Genomic DNA, 18523 nt, shown 5'->3' with positions numbered 1-18523 from the left:
AGGGGGCAGGGACTAACAATATCCATGGAAATGAGATGTGCCAATGTCAATACAGCTGCATACTAAATATCATTGACCTTCCACCAGTGGTGCCCCTTTAACTAACCTAATCACAAACTAGTACATTGTTGATGCCGACGCTGACACTGCCAGAAAAAAAATCATGTTTAAGTCTGGCGTTTTCTACTTTGTCCAGCCAGGACAAAACCTGTTTGTATCATTGAATAGGTTCAAAGGGTGCTGCTCAGGAGAGTCTTGAAGTTGGATGTGCACATATTAGCTCATTTTGAAGATCAAATACATGTGAAGCTGGGAACACTGATGATAGTGCAATTACTTTTATGTGTAGTTGTTTCGTAATATTTCATGAAAATGTTTTCTACCCAACATTCTTTCTTATCCAATAGCAATGACCACATTTCTCATGAAATAAATGGCAATTTATTACTTTGACAATCCAAATAAACATCTAGAATATTCAAACTATTTCTCATGCTTGCATGACCATCAAAAAAGTCTTCTTTTTTTTTAATATTTCACTTGTCAGAATAATTAAAAATTTTAAATGTTTCCCGCCTTGGCCTTTGATTCTGGTATTTTGACCATTAAATGATTACATTTAGAAACCTTACAAATATTTCACACATTCTCTTTTTTTCTTGAATAATACATTAACTACAGTGTAATGAGGTTTCTTGGCCTTGAATTGAAAATGAATGACCAGTAAGTTGATGAAAGGACAACCCAGAACCTTTTACAAACAAAATTATAAATTAAAACCTCTACTATTGTATTAAGACAAACAAATTAAAAAAAAAGACAATTATTTCTGACATAAAATATTTATTTTATATTTACAAACTATGGAAAATTGATACATCAACACATTTCTTTCCAAATGAAAGTTGTTATTTACACTGGTGAATTCTATCTAAGATATACATCTTTTTCATTAAATGTCAATACTTCAAAGCATAAAGCCTGACTAATAAAAAAAATACGAGTAAAAAAAGTAAGTTCTATTGTCTAATAATCATACATGCATACATTTGAATTTTAAGGCTAAGTAAAGCTTTCTATTTCTCATCTTGTACAAAAGAAAAGGTTCAATAAGGATCAATATGACCCCTACTACTACCTATAATTACAAATTATTATTGAATGGCCTTTATTACAATGCATCATAGTTAAAACAATGAATAGATAGGAGAAATGCTGTTTTTTTTATCTATTAATTTATCGGCATTTTTTTCATGAAATAAAAATAAGTATAACTTTCATTTCCTACCAATTAAAACAGGCTAATTTCAATAGGTTTTTATGCATCATCCTCAAAAGCTTTTCAGCCTGAAATAATTTACTTCAAATTGGGACATAATAGGGCACTTACCACATCTACTCCTTTCAGAATCGAAATAGCAATTTCACCATTTTTAAAATAATCACAGAATTAATTTGTCAAAACACTGACTGAAGCAATTAAAATATTATTTACAAATATTTTGTTTTATATTTACATTTATACAATTGTGAACATTATATATATTGCACTGCTATACATAAACACTTAGTTTTCAAAATAATCATGATTTTTTTTGTGTGTTAAAGTTAAATACAGAATTCCATGCAACAGAGGCAAACTATAGTACATCAATGCAGATGATATTTTGCTTCATACAGACATCTGCTAAAACCCTCAATTCATAAGGAAGTCAAGACATAGAAGTGGTGTCAGTATGTCTTCCTTCCATGTTTAATTGGAATGTCTAATAACACCATAACATATCCATTACAACAATAAGCCAAACTAAGTATCAGCTTCAAAGCTTTTAAAACTTTATATCCATTGGGCCAAAAATTAAATTTAAATTGTTTAATGTTGCCTACCTACCTGAAAAATTTTATGACACAAACTGTTTCCAATTTTTTTTTAAAAGATTTTTTCCTGCTTTAACGTTGTTTTCTTGTCTAAAACATGTAACAAAGAATTTTTTAAGGGTGGCCTTGCATTCAATCGATTCAGATTTTAAATTTAGAAATGCCTTTTCACCTTTGTGTCAAATTATACATTCATACCATTTCAACAACATTAGTTTCTAAGATATTGGCCAAGATAAAACGGTTTGAAATGATACATTACTAACATGTTCATTGATATATATATTCCATTTTGCTTTAAAAAATAAACTCATGAAGTAAAATTTGATAAAGTCACTACAGCTTTAACTCAAATCATTGTCACTTCTATATTGCAGAGCTGTCTTTACAAAAGGGCAGCTGTAGAATGATTTATTACTACAGATATTTCGAAAGTCACTCAAGAACAACACTTTGTGATAGTGACTGAAATTTTGCTGTATAGCAACTTAATAAGAGAGTGAAATATTATACATAGCTACAAGTTTCTGGGAATTAAACTTGACACAAAACATACTGTAGTCATTTCATTAATAGCAACACAAATTTGGCAGCACAGTGCTCATTAGAAGATGGTTTATCTATCAAATGTTCCTATGAGGTTCATTACAGACAAAATATAAAAAATACAATTCAGTAATAAAAATCAGTTTTGAGGTCTTAAACCCGTGGTCGATGTGTGACAATCCTGACATTGGTGTTCCTATTAAATGTCTGTATGTGGTTGTTAATTGCCGCCAACATATAATCCTCCATAGCTGGTTGTGGATGTTGTGGTTTCTTGTATCTTCCCATATTTTGTGGCAAGGGAGTCTTTGGCGCAGGACGTCTTCTCTTCTCCAAGGCTGATAAGTAGTTGATCCACCAAAGTTCATCTTCTCTATTTAGTTTACCATTCTTTACCCATTTTGGTAGATCTGTTCTCATCAACAGAATGATACCACTAATTTTTTCCATATTCGGTTCTACCAACCATGAGGAATGTCAGCTTGATCTGTCAAAAAAAACATAAATAGATATAGATTTGAAATAAGTAACTAATGCTTCAATTCCAATTCTCATATAGTTCAAATAAAATTACATAGATGCCAACCCTTTTTTGGTGCAGGATAATAACAGAAAATCAAGTCTCAATATGATCACCACAATATCTAGTGGGGACTGTTCTGTTCAACACAAATAATTAACAGAACAAAAACAAGCAAAATATGGACTATAGCACGTTATGGTCTATGGTCGGGAAATAATTCCAATTACTGAAAATCGTAATTTTTGGCATCTATACATTTTACTGACAATTTACAAACTTGACAAGCTGCTCAAGGCAGTGTCACTGATCAAATGATCAAGTTGAACTCTTAATCTGTGTTTTTAAATGAACTTTAGAATTTCAGTACATTTTAAGCAATTGAATCAATTGTGATTTTTAGATTCTGTGACATCTGACCTACTATAAAGTCATACGACTAGCACTTTTGCTTTGTTATGTGAAACATTTTCTCTTTTGATGATATAATTTTATAGGAAATTTTGTGAAATTTTGTAATGACAAACATATACATGATATAGTGATAAAGTGTTTAAATTTGCAATAAACGAATATTGGAACTAAAAATGTTTTGCATGCTGTAATGTCTTAATTTAACAGTAACTGGAAGTAAGGATAACAAACAATCATACATGTATGCAAAAGAACTTCTATAATAATATTCAAATACCAAATTTTGTTACCATGGTAAGTCCATCTATCAGTAAAAAAATGCAAAAGAATAAAATAAATAATTACCTTTTTTACAATTTCCATTTTCACCAATATTGCTAGGAACATTATCACAAATTTATTTTTGTTGTCATCAGTTTGAATATAAAGTGTAGGAGGTAAACCACCATTTTCCTAAAAGAAAAAAAGTGAAACAGCTATACATATTATATATTCATGATATCTTTACAATAAAAAGTTTTCCAATCCTTTAATACTGAACAAGACATATTACCTAGCATATAAAGTATGCCAAAGTTAAAGTAACACAGCTGAATTTTAAGAAAAGATGTATTTTCAACAATGTTAATTTATGGTGAAACTGCATGAATAAATTGTTTCATTTCACCTCTTATCATGAGATAGGCAATTTGTTCTCCACTTTTTCAGTGAATTTATCATATTTCTTCGAAAAAAAATAGATCAAAGACTAAAATGACTGGGTTGCACACATTGTTTCTTAAACAATGGAGAATGGTCTATGGGTATCTGGGTTGAAAACTGTAGGAGTTGATTACACAAAAACTTGTACCCTCTTTCATAAATTTTGCTGAAAAATGACTAAGTTTCCAAGTCTGGAAAAATGAGAAAAAATTCCTCAAACAATTCCATAATAGCAGGTGCACAACTTTCACATATGTGCAATCTTCCTGTGAAGTTTCAGGGATCTGGGTTGAAAACTATAGGTGGAGTTGATTACACAAATTAGGTACCCACTTTTCCCCGCCCGCCTGCCTGCCCATCATCACCATACTATAATCCGGTTTCCCAGCCAAAAATTTTGCTTATTTTTCCATAATATTTTACTTAATTTTTGGTATAAAGAAAACCATTAAATACCACAGAAAATAAAAATGCAATTGAAATTTATAGACTATATTATTAATAATGTTCATGCATATAGATGTTCATGCATTTAGATATATATATAATTCAGAAATGTGAATGTGAAAATAATCCTCCATCAAATGAGATTTACATAGTGTTCAAGTGCAAAAGTAAACAAAATAGACTTTCAGAATTGTTTTTTAAAACTATCAGGGTCAGCAAGAGATTGACACAAGCATGCTGTTGGTTTTCTTTTTTGAATTTGTTTTCCATTTTGTCATCACATGGCATTTTAGCTAAGTATATGGTATGGGTTTTGCTCACTGCAGAAGGCCATACTTTGACCTGCAATAGTCAACATCATTGTCCGTTAGTCTTTATGCATTATTGTTTCATTGGCAATCGTACCTATCCTTAGCTATATATGAAATATATAGCAACATTACACCCACCACATCTGTCAATGACTTTTAAGTATTGATTTTGAGAATAGCCTACAAAGCAGGGTTAAAAACAATACTATAATTGTATTCATAAAAGAAAAGCAATTATAGGCCTATCCTCTTATGATGTTTATCATAGTCATGAAAATGAAGCCACCAAAATTTCATACTGATTTCCATACTTGTTGCAAACTTGGCACCACACAGTCCAATAATGAAAAGTTCATATAAGTTTATAACTGTTAGTGATATCGATGTATCTAACTTTAAGGGTTTTAAAGCAACCTTGTCAAATTATTATTTCCAATTTAATATGATATGCTAGATTGGACTCATCTGTTATTTTTCATGACTTTATCATGTGAACTCTTTGGATAGTTGTCTCATTGGCAATCATACCACATCTCTTAATTTTTATATTGTAGATGGTTCTTTGATGTTTAAAATTAATGGACTAAAAGTGGCTTCCATACACTTTGACTTTCTTGTAGATACATAAATTGTAAAGTTAATAAAAATGTGTTTTTCTCCTGCATGTGAACTTTAGTCAATTGTTTCACTTTGAACTTGATAATTAATACTTACTTTTGTTACATCGCCTAACACAGACATCAAACAATTCAAGGTGATATTACAATCAGAGGAAAACTGATCTGTCCATGTAAATGTGTATGCCTTATTTAATCCGTGACATAAAACACCTGTGACATGTGAAAAAAAATTTGTTGAAAAACATGTGCTCATAACTCAAACCAGAATGCACTCACAATTCAAAATATTGGCAAACAGGAAGTAGTTATCTGACATATCTGAAAGGTGCACACTTAACAACTCATCTCTGTTGAGCAGCTGACCAAATAAAAAGTCATTGTGTTCAGTAGTTTCTGAGAAAAATGTGACAAAAAAGGTTAAGTTCATTCAAATATTGAAAAATTCAAAGTATTAGCAAACAGGAAGTAGGTATCTGACAGATCTTCAGATACTTCACATATTACAAGTCATCACTGTCAAGCTGCTGACCAAATATGAAGTCATTCTGTTTAGTAGTTTCTAGAAAAGTTTAACGAAATATTTGTTGTACAAACAGATAGACAAGGTGATACCAATATAGCCCCCCCTTCTAGAATGGTATAATATTTGTCTCATACAAAATGCCTAAAAGAAAATAAATACTGCTAGAAGTTTTTTTCCTGTCAGAATGTTTATTTTAGCTACACATCCAGTTAGTTCATATGATTGCTGCTTCGCCTTAAGTTAATCAATCATTTAATAACAAGTAAATATAGTACTAAATAAAATGTCAACACAGAGATAGGTTTCCCATGTGTGACCTTATCACAAATTCTAACATTTGCCTGACATTCGTAGCAAAATTAAAAGAGACCATTCGAATGATATACCAAATATTTGTAAAAGTGATTTTATAAAGTACAAATATGATTAATCTAACACTGTCAACCCGTTTTCAATATTGAAATTGATTATTGCAGTGAAATATCATGTTCTTTTCAGAAATATACATAAAAGTAACTACCATGAAATGTATTATGTAAGAAGTATGTAGTGATGTATCATCCCAGTGGTCAGACCAGATAACCTAAATCTAGTTGTATAGACATAATGGACTTTGCAATTTTATACACACTTCCAAAATAAACTCACCTTAAAATGTAACGTAAATCTTGGCAGATTTGTTTTGAACTGATCCATATTGTCACTGATAACAGATGTATACATGCTTGGATGTTCTTTGGATTTCTTGATGTGTTTAAAATATTTTTCTCTGCAGAGACTGAAAAAAAAATCAAAATATATACAATATACCCACAAATTGCAGAATTTCACTGATGCACCACTATCAATACACCCCAAAACTCAAACGGGTTTTAAAGTTAGAGAAAAAAAATGTATTTAAAAAAAATAAATACGCACATGGATGCACGACTAAGTTGCGCTAATTCTATGACCATGACTTCCTTATACCCAACACACCTTCTAGAAGTGGTGATTAATCATGCCAGGTTTCATTACCCAACATCAAGGTGTAGTGATGTTAGGAAGCGTAAACTATCTTTATACCTATGCATGGGGGTGACTAAACTAAAGAGCCTGTGTCGCTCACCTAGGTCTATGTGCATCTTCAACAATGGACATTCTCCAACATTGTAGACTAAAATAGAATTTATGACAATAATCTCTTTTTTGTTGATATTGTATTGCTGATCATTTTTCTGTTGATAGTTTCTCTCCATCTTCTTTAGTTTTTGCCCAAAACACAAAAAAGGGTAAAAAAAACAGTAATTTAAGGGCAATCACTCATATAAAGTGTCTACTAAAGATTTCAGCAAAATTTAACTTGTTTGTAGATCTTGTCTTGCTAATCATTTTTGCTTTTTAAAGTGTATCTATCTTTTATAGTTTTCAAGATAATAGGCAAAAACACTAAAAATTGGTAAATATCGCCATTTAAGACCAATAACTCCAATAAAGAGTCAACTGACGGTTTTGATGTAAATGGACAGAAGGTAGATCACAACATTCTGAACATTTCTGCCCTGTCAGATTTATCTCTATTAATAGCAGTTTTCAATATAATAGACAAAACTTGCATTTTACCCCTATGTTCTATTTTTAGCCCTGTCAGCCATTTTGGTTGGCAGGCATGGTCATTGACCACCTTTTTTATACTAAATACCCCAATGATGATTGTGGCCAAATTTGGTTAAATTTGGCCCAGTTCTTTCAGAGGAGAACATTTTAATGAAAAATGACGGACGACAAGTGATGAGAAATGCTCACTTTGCCCTTTGGGTCAGGTGAGCTAAAAATGGGGATTTATCTGCATTAAACATGAAAAATACAAGAAATTCATATTCAAGTGTGGAAAGAATTCTTACTATTGAAGAAGCATATGTGCTCTAGATCTTCTCTTGTCCTTCAGCACCCCAAATCAATCTTTGTCAGTTTTTCGCTGATGGTCTCTTTAAAGATTACACACTCGTTACATTTGCTGAGCTTCTGATACTACAAATAAAAAATTCGTAAGAGGTTCTGCAGAACCCTGTGTCTCGCCTGCTATTGCTGCTGTCAGTGTAAAAGTGTAATGTTGACTTAAAAAGTGAGTCCATTTATCAGTAAAATACAGAATTTAAAAAAAAAAATCAAACTTTTTCTTTAGATGCTTTTTTCATGGTCTTGAAGATTAGCTTCTGTCCAAGTTACATAACAATCTATGAAGGTTTACAAATTTATCATGTCAAAAAAGTTGAATCCCAAACTGTCTGTAAATGTTAACTGTAAAAAACTAAGTCCATCTATCAGAAAAATACTGAAAATGAAAAAAATATATTTTCAAAAGTTTGCTTCAGACATTATCTCTTAATTATAAAAAAGCTTCTGCCAAAGTTTCATTAAATTCTATGAAGGTTTGATAAAGTAATTGATGTGTAACAAACTTTAACCCCAGTCTGTATCTATTTGTTAAATGTAAAAATAACTAAGTCTATTTATCAGTAAAATACACAAGTCCATTATCAGTAAAATACGGAAAAATGAAAATAAATATTTTCAAAATTTTGCTCTGGATACTGTATTTTGGTCATAAACAAGCTTCTGTCCCAATTTCCTAAAATTCCATGAAGGTTTGACAAAGTTACTGATGACTGAAAAACTTTAATCTCAGACTAAATCTGAATGTTAACTGTAAAAAAAACTAAGTCCATTTATCAGTAAAATACGGAAAAATGAAAATAAATATTTTCAAAATTTTGCCCTGGATACTGTCTTTTGGTCATAAACAAGCTTCTGTCCAAATTTCCTAATATTCCATGAAAGTTTGACAAAATTATTGATGACTGAAAAACTTTAACCTCAGACTAAATCTGAATGTTAACTGTAAAAAAAAACTAAGTCCATTTATCAGTAAAATACGGAAAAATGAAAATAAAATATTTTCAAAATTTTGCTCTGGATACTGTATTTTGGTCATAAACAAGCTTCTGTCCGAATTTCCTAAAATTCCATGAAGGTTTGACAAAGTTATTGATGTCTAAAAAAACTTTAACCACAGACTGAACCTAAATATTGACGCCGCCGACGAAGGAATCTAGGATCGCTATGTCTCGCTTTCGCGACATAAATGTCGCAGGCTCAACAAAAAGGACATCTATTTAATTCTATGTACAATTATTAATTTATGCATGAATGGACATTTTTTTTATATGACGGAAGTGTTAACTATCTGCCATAAAGCAGGAGGTATGATATAAATAGCCTTTATCAGGCCAATGAAATTTCAAAAAAAGTTAAGTTATTCAAGACTTTCAACATTAAGTTCATTTTTTTTTATAAATAAAAAGGTTGAAATATAGTAATTATTCTAATTTTTGAAGGCCTAAGGTGACCTTTAGTTGCTTAAATCCATGTCATTTGGACTCTATAGGATAGTTGTCTCATTGGCAATCATACCACATTACTTATTTTATACTTGAGTGCAGAAAGGAAATTTTTTTTCATAAACATGTTGACATTAACATATTTGACCATTTAACACATAGTTTTTGGACAAAATTGATGTCTGTCATGACTTTACCCAAAAATATATTTTATACACATTAACATCTTTGTAAAATACATTTGATAGCATATGTTTTTAGGTAAAGCATTGGCATAATTACTGTTGAGATGTGTCAGACCTTGATGATTTCCTATTTTTCAGATATGATTTAGACATCTGCATATTTTGTTATCAAATTTTTACTGATTATACCTTGAAATGAATTTCAATGAATTTAAGAGCCATTATTGACCCTTCATCATGTTCATAAACCAACACCTTTGTTCTGAATATTATTCCATACAAACCTTTGGAATTTTAACATGAGGAAACTCTTCACTCCACATTCCATAGAACCTTGGGTAAGACAAATAGGGGATTCTAAATTCTCACAGGAAGATTTATAATCCGTCCAAACTTGTAGAATAGAGAGACATGATGGAAAATGTATTTCTAGTATGTCAGGCTGATCATCACCATATCTCTTGCATAGACCAGACACAAAACTCTTTGCTTCAAGGTACTGGCGACTCTTGTATTGTTGGCTACATCTTTTATCAGAACTGTCTAAATCTTCGTTAGTAGACAAACATTTCTTTTTCATGTAGTAATACCTGAATGTTATAAATGTAAAAAATATTACAGGGCTTATACCACTCCTAATTCATGTGTTTTTTTCTTCGGTTATTTGGGATCCATTTGACCAATCCTTTTATTGAAATTTTGTCTTTTGTCATAACAAACATTTTCCAATTTGTTTTAACTGTGGAAATTGAACACCGTTCAAGTAAATTGTTAAAAAAAAACCTCCAGACTGTACCTTAACTTTTACTTAAAAATGCAAAAAGACCAAAAGACAAACAACAGTATACAAAACACAACATAGAAAACTAAAGACTGAGCAACACGAACCCCATCAAAAACCGGGGGTGATCTCAGGTGCTCCGGAAGGGTAAGCAGATCCTGCTCCACATGTGGCACCCTTGGTATAAATTACATGAGTGTTTGACAAAAGTTATTTATGTCTAAAAAATGGAGCCACAGACTGAGCATACTAGGGGGAGGGTTCAGCCAGCTCGAATATGTTTAACCCTGCCACATTCTTTATGTGCCTGTCCCAAGTCAGGACCTGGTAAATCAATGGTTGTTGATTGCTGTCTGTCATATTTTGTTTTTGTTTATTGCTTTAGCATAAATTAGGCTGTTGGATTTCTTGTTTGAATTGATTCACATTCTGTGAGCTTTTATAGCTTACTATACAAAATGGGTTTTTCTTTGTTAAAGGCCTTACAGTGACATGTAGTTGTTTGCATCCTCGTCATGGATAGTTGTTTCATTGGCAATTATACCACATCTCCTTTTTAAATACAAATGTTGTATATATTAAAAATTAACCAGGCAAACTACAACAGAATGTTGAATCGCTACTTTTGATGTTGGGTTGCTGTCTTATGGATGTGTAGCCTATTAACTATTTTATTCATACTAATATGGTATTATACCTCCTTCTTTTTATGCCATACACAATCCTCCATGCATATTCACATACTCTCCTACCAGTCAGCACAAAAGTCAAATGTTTGTCTTCTAAACTGGCATCATTGTACCTGTGTACAAAAATAAAAAACACTTGGAACAAGAAATGATTGTAACAGGATGCTGTTACGAAGTCTCCCAAACGAAGCTCCCATAATTCGTAATTCCCAGGGTCGCCTGACATTGGGCAACGTCCAGTGAAAATTGGTTTGGTCCAGTAAAGTTATATGCATTAGTGATGCCTGGGGACTAACCCTGTATATCATTCAAATCATCTTGGCATGACAAACCAGAATATATATGGTTTAGGGGTGGGGGGAACCCCTGGGGACTGACCCTATACGTCATTCAAATGTTCGTTACATGACGAACAGGAATATATATGGTTTAGGGGTGGGGATCTCAACCATTTACAAGATATAAGAACTTTCTCAAATGGCAGGGGTCGGGATGACCCCTGGGGACTAACCCTGTATATCATTCAAACCATCTTAGCATGACAAACCAGAATATATATGGTTTAGGGGTGGGGATCTTGACCACTTACAAGATATTAGAACTTTCTTAAATGGCAGGGGGTGGGGGTGACCCCTGGGGACTAACCCTGTATTTCATTTGATGTGCCTTATCATGACAAACCAGAATATATATGGTTTAGGGGTGGGGATCTCGACCATTTACAAGATATTAGAACTTTCTCAAATGGCAGGGGGTCGGGATGACCCCTGGGGACTAACCCTGTATATCATTCAAACCATCTTAGCATGACAAACCAAAATATATATGGTTTAGGGGTGGGGATCTTGACCACTTACAAGGTATTAGAACTTTCTTAAATGGCAGGGGGTGGGGGTGACCCCTGGGGACTAACCCTGTATTTCATTTAATGGGCTTTATCATTAAGAACATTTTCAATTAAAAAGATTGTGTTTATCACAAACGGTTTTCAATTTATAATCATTTGAAAATTTAAAAAAATAAAATCCCATAGGGTTCTATAGTAAAACCCTCTTTTCTTTTTGCCCCTCAAAGTACCCCTTTATAAACCCCATTGCACAAACAAAACCCTGATTGCACCACTAGACATGTTAGTCTAACATATTGTGAAACCCTAAGTTAATCGGACAAGCGGTTTTGGAGAACGGGGGCTGACAAGTTCATATTTAAAACCGGCGGAAGAGGAAGAAGAATAATAATAATAATAAGAACTGAGCAAAAACAATTAGTCTTCCCAAACTTCGTTTGGGAGACTTAAAAATGTAAATAGATCTCAAGAACACATGTTTTCATCTGATCTGAAAGAAATGAGTAAAATTTATAAAGGATATCCCTACATTATTTGTATGTATCATGAGACATATTATTTTTTAGAAAATAAACACCATAGTTTGTTCTTGTGTTGTGTCGTTGCACCATTGTCCCAGGTTAGGGGAGGGTTGGCGCCTTCAAACATGTTTAACCCCGCCACATTATGTATGTGCCTGTCCCAAGTCAGGAGCCTGTAATTTAGTGGTTGTCATTTGTTGCTGTATATCATATTTGTTTTTCGTTTATTGTTTTGTACATAAATCAGGCCATTAGTTATCTAGTATGAATTGTTTTACATTTTTCATTTCGGGGTCTTTTATAGCTTACTATGCGGTATGGGTTTTGCTCATTGTTGAAGGCCGTACGGTGACCTATAGTTGTTAAATTCTACGTCATGTGGTCTCTGGTAGAGAGTTGTCTCATTGGCAATCATACCACATCTTTTTATTTTTCTACTAGAAGTCTGCTATCTTTGTTGCAGACAAAACAAAAAAATATCTAAATAAAACTTACTTTAAATTAAGTTCTATTAGACTTCTTAATAAGTTAAGGTAGCTATAAGCAGAAGGCAGCATGTACACTCAGTATATCAGTATGTGAAAGTACATGTACTTGCCAGTTATTGGTTTGGTGGTTTAATATGGTTTTCTCAACCAAATTATAGCATGTTATATAGCATTATGAAATTGTATAAATCCAAGTATTGTTGCATATCAAACAATCAAATAAATTCTATTCATATATATATATATTGAGTATACCTTATGTTTCACTCAATGAAATTTGACTGTTCCTCATGGGTCTTTTTATACAACATAGCTTGACAGGTCTGTATTGTCTGAATGTTACTGGTACTTAAACATTTTTTCTCACAAGGCTGTTTATAACATTGAAGTCAGTCTCCTTGTCTTTTAATACCTTTGATGTTTTTTCATGTTTCCTGGCTAAAATTAAAAAGAATAAAAGATAAAGTTGTTTGGAGAAATATCAGAGCCTTGCAATTCTAAAAAAATACTTGCCAGTCTATTCTATCTAAAAACCATGACCAAGGTTTGGGGAACAGACTTTTTTTAAATATCGCCTGGTCTTAAATGGAAAGACATGATTCGAAGTCTCATTGATACATAAGCCAAATCTTTTATTCAGTGACAATATAATAAACTTTCCTTTTTTGAGAAAAAAGAAAACTTGAAAAATTATAAATTTACTCAGATAACTCTAATTTCAACATTAGTGAACAGTAGATAGTATTGACGTAAAGTCAGATAAGTCTTTTTCAACATAAGTGTATATGTTGGATAAATATAAATTTTTAATGGGTTTGGCGTAATCATGTGTCTCGCCTGCTATTGCTGCTGTTGATGTTAAAGTGTGAGGTTGCCAACAACCGAACTTGTCCATTTATCAGTTATATCTGAATTTTCTTTTGTAAATCTAATGTTTTTTTTCAGATGCTATTTCTTAATCATGGAGATACTTGTCTAAGTTTCGTAACATTCCATGAAGGATAAACAAAGTTATTGATGTCATAAAAATTTAACCCAAGACTTTAAGTCCATTTGTAAATTTCTATTATTCAGTTTATCATGTTTATTAGGGAAAATGAAAAAAATAATTTCAAAATATTGTTCTTGATACTGTCTTTTGATCATAAGAAGCATCTGTCAAAGTTTCGTAAAATCTTATAATGGTTATTGGTGTTTGAAAAACTTTAATCTTAGACTGTATATCAATGTTAGATGCAGAAAAAATATGTCCATTTATCAATAAAACACGGAAAATGAGAATAAATACTTTTCAAATTTTCCTCTGAATACTGTTAAGCTTCTGTCCAAGTTTCATGCCTTTAACATATTTTAATTAATTCTTTGTTCTCACCTATTTTGTGCTTTGCTTTTCTAACATCAATGTAGTCATCTTCTGTGTCACTGTCTACAAAACAACAATAATTATGTCATGCGAGTAAAATAAAATTATTCATGTTCACTCCTCTTATTCTACAGTAGGGGTCCGAAGAACTAGAAATTAATTTGGTGTGGCCTTTTAACATCTTGTTTCAAAAATATTTCTTCTTATATGTTACAAATGTGGACACAGACTTGTGTTGTCTGATGGCGAATTTTGATAATGACTTGTGCAGGGGTGGATTCTTGTGGGTGCCAGCAGGCGCATTTGCACTCTAAAATTCTGTTGTGTTGTCTGGTGGGCGAATGTGGACACTGTTTCACATTGAAATAGTAATACTGCAGACACATCAGGAAGTCACAAAACATTAACAATGAAGGACAACTCTCAGGAGAAACACTTGAAAATTACTATGACTGATGTGGTTCTACAAATATGTTGCATATTTGATTTTGTCATGCCTAGACTCCCAAGACCAAACTGAAATTTAAAAGATTTAAATAAAAATAAAATTTGATCGAAACTTTGAAATATGAATTTAATGCAAGATAAAAAGGGTCAATACTTCAGAATTTCAGTGAAAAAGTTTGATAATGATAATAAAAATGCAATGAATAAATTCAGCATCTGTTTAGCCTTGTGAGTTTCATCTAATTTACATTGTTAAAAATGTAATCATTTGTCATGGAACGCATTAGTTGGCTCTGCATTTGGTATTTGTTTTCATCATGCCTGGACTCCTAAGGCCAAACTTAAATTTAAAGGATTTAAGTAAAAATAAAAGCTGATCAAATCATTTTAAATTTTATTTTAATGCAAGATATAACTAGAGGCTCTCAAGAGCCTGTGTCGCTCACCTGACTCTACTTTGGTTTCAGAAATCATGTAAAGATAGATAAAAATCATAACAGATACCCAAATAATGATTGAGGCCAAATTTGGTTTAATATTGGTCTCCGTTATTTAATAAAATATCCTGGTGGCCATCTTGAACAGTAAATCGGCAACAAAGAAGCAACACTTGGTCAGCACCTCATAAGGAACATTCATGCCATGTTTGGTTTCATTCCATTCAGTGGTACTCTAAAAGAAGACATTTGTATGTATTTCCCATAGGGTCCTATGTTAAACTAAGTCCCCCCTGGTGGCCATCTTGGATGATGGATCCGCTGCAATGTGACAACACTTGGTCAGCACCTCATAAGGACCATTCATGCCATGTTTGGTTTCATTCCATTCAGTGGTTCTCTAAAAGAAGACATTTGTATGTAATTCCCAAAGGGTCCGATGTTAAACTAAGCCCCCCCCCCCCTGGCGGCCATCTTGGATGATGGACCCACTGTCAAGTAACAACACTTGGTCAGCACCTCATAAGGAACATGCATGCCATGTTTGGTTCCATTCCATACACTGGCTCTCTAAAAGAAGACATTTGTATGTATTTCCCATAGGGTCCTATCTTAAACTAAGTCCCCCGCTGGCAGCCATCTTGGATGATGGACCAACTGCAAAGTAACAACACTTGGTCAACACCTCATAAGGAACATTCATGCCATGTTTGGTTCCATTCCATTCAGTGGTTCTCTAAAAGAAGACATTTGTATGTAATTCCCTTAGGGTCCTATGTTAAACTAAGTCCCCCCCTGGCGGCCATCTTGGATGATGGACCGACTGCAAAGTAACAACACTTGGTAAGCACCTCATAAGGAACATTCATGCCATGTTTGGTTCCATTCCATTCAATGGTTCTCTAAAAGAAGACATTTGTATGTATTTCCCATAGGGTCCTATGTTAAACTAAGTCCCCCGCTGGCAGCCATCTTGGATGATGGATCGGCTACAAAGTAACAACACTTGGTCAACCTCATAAGGAACATTCATGCCATGTTTGGTTTTATTCCATTCACTGGTTTTCTAAAAGAAGACATTTGTATGTATTTCCCATAGGGTCCTATGTTAAACTAAGTCACCCGCTGGCGGCCATCTTGGATAATGGATCGACTGCAAAGTAACAACACTTGGTCAGCACCTCATAAGGAACATTCATGCCATGTTTGGTTTCATTCCATTCGCTGGTTCTCTAAAAGAAGACATTTGAATGTATTTCCCTTAGGGTCCTATGTTAAACTAAGTCACCCGCTGGCAGCCATCTTGGATGATGGACCGACTGCAAAGTAACAACACTTGGTCAGCACCTCATAAGGAACATTCATGCCATGTTTTGTTTCATTCCATTCAGTGGTTCTCTAAAAGAAGACATTTGTATGTATTTCCCATAGGGTCCTTTGTTAAACTAAGTCCCCCGCTGGCGGCCATCTTGGATGATGGATCGGCTACAAAGTAACAACACTTGGTCAGCACCTCATAAGGAACATTCATGCAATGTTTGGTTCATTCCATTCAGTGGTTCTCTAGAAGAAGTTCAAAATGTAAAAAGTTAACGACGACGACGGACGACGGACGCCAAGTGATGAGAAAAGCTCACTTGGCCCTTCGGGCCAGGTGAGCTAAAAAGCAATACTTTAATACATCAGAATATTTGAGAAAATTTTTGGTAATCATATATATGATACCAAAAGTGCAATAAACAGATTTAGCGTCTGTTTGGCCTTGGGAGTTTTGTCCCTTTTACACTGGTAAAAATGTTATTATATTCGATGGTACTCATCAGTTGTTTCCCTACAACCCATACATAGTAAGTGTACCCCCCTCTTTTTAACCTCTATAAAAATCTTTGAAGGAGAAAAGGCAATCATACCGCAATTCCTTATTTTTATATTAGTACTTTGTGGATCATGCATATAAAAGTTACTATTTCTTTCTGACCCATGGCTTTTTTCTCCTTTTTTTTTTGTAATGAAAAAATAATCTGATTCCCAACATCGAAGAAAAAAATATTTTGATAGGGGAGAAGGGAAAAAAAATTCTGTTTCATACTCAGAGTATTTGTCATTAAATTTTCAAAATGTTTAGTTCTTTAAAAAAATTCTCACTTTGTATGAAAAAAACCCAAATAATTTGATGCTTGCATGGTTTCATAATAAATTTTCAAAATGGAAAAAAAACCATATTAAACCCTTCCCCAACGTAAAATGGTCCTTAATTTTGTTGTGTTGTATATATACATGTATTGGTATAATGATACATGTATATGATTGATCGATTGTTGTTTGCTTTATGTACAGTGGAAAATACCTCATGCATGCTCAGGGAGAGAACAAATTAGCAATAAATACAATAGGAAGATTCTGTGCAAGGTAGGCCTACCAGGAAAGGAGGCGTGGATTTGGACTGCCACTGGAAATTAGCGATCAATGTTTGAAATGGGACAGAAATTTAGCCTTGCAACTGGCAACCTACAGAACCTCAAACAGTTGTTGCAATGATTCTTTAATATGTAGAGTTTGTTGCACTCTCTCTGCACGAAGCATCAGATTTAACATCCCCTTTCTGACCGCACGTTCCTGATATATGAATTTAAAAACCAAATATCACTTGTATTTACTAATAAAAATGTATTAATTTAAAAAGAGGGCAAATGAACCCAGGGTTAACAGACTCTGTGGGCGAATGGTTGTAGGGCAAAAATGTTATGTTTGGCGAACAATCCCCATTCCATGGTTATAGGTTATTTGTAATGTTTCTACTTATGCAACAATGTGGAATTAAATCTGCACAGAAAAATTATGGGATTATTTTCAAGGAAAAGAAATATTTACAAAATTGGTTTTGATTTTTGATGGAAGGTGGGAAAAGGGATAAACTTATAAGAATTGGTCAGTTGATGACAGAACTGTGAATCTGTGTGGTTAGCCTATATGTTGAAAGGGGGGGGGGGTTATACTTGAAAGGGTAATCATAAATCGAATTTAGAAGATAAGGTCACAAACCAAAAACTGAGGACCGGATGTGATTACAGGGTACATGATTTACTTTGCGTCTGTCCAAAGTTAGGAGCCTGTAATTCAGTTATTACTATCAAATCTATCAACTCAAGACGACGATTACATAATAATGTTTTGCTTGCAAGGGAGGTAATTTGTGACACTAGATTCTGATCTCAAATCGATCGATAACCAGCTTTCAGTCTATTTATAGAAATATATGTGTATATCACTTCAGAATTGTAAGGAAAATATTTGCTCACCAAGACGTTAGTGTTCAAGTTGTTAAAATTAACTTGTGAATGGGTGACCCATTTTGGAATTGTGAATGGGTGACCCATTTTGGAATTATAGTCATTTCGTACCCTAATCATTTTGTTCCCTCAAT

The 18523-nt window shown here is 33.2% G+C and overlaps 1 long non-coding RNA gene across 1 annotated transcript; it reads right to left on the bottom strand.

Annotated features, from left to right (window-relative positions):
* Positions 1–2294: 2294 nt before the first annotated feature.
* Positions 2295–11096, bottom strand: LOC127716328 (uncharacterized). The gene is made up of 5 exons (XR_007988869.1): positions 11005–11096; positions 9811–10116; positions 7845–7971; positions 6610–6739; positions 2295–2911 (listed from the first exon to the last, which is right to left on the bottom strand). It is a non-coding gene; the product is annotated as an uncharacterized LOC127716328 (long non-coding RNA).
* Positions 11097–18523: the final 7427 nt, after the last annotated feature.

This window comes from Mytilus californianus, unplaced genomic scaffold (genome assembly GCF_021869535.1).
Source record: "Mytilus californianus isolate M0D057914Y unplaced genomic scaffold, xbMytCali1.0.p SCAF_9, whole genome shotgun sequence".
NCBI lineage: Eukaryota > Metazoa > Mollusca > Bivalvia > Mytilida > Mytilidae > Mytilus > Mytilus californianus.
The sequence above is the reverse complement of the archived record's forward strand: the minus strand, read 5'-3'. Positions and strand labels throughout refer to the sequence as shown.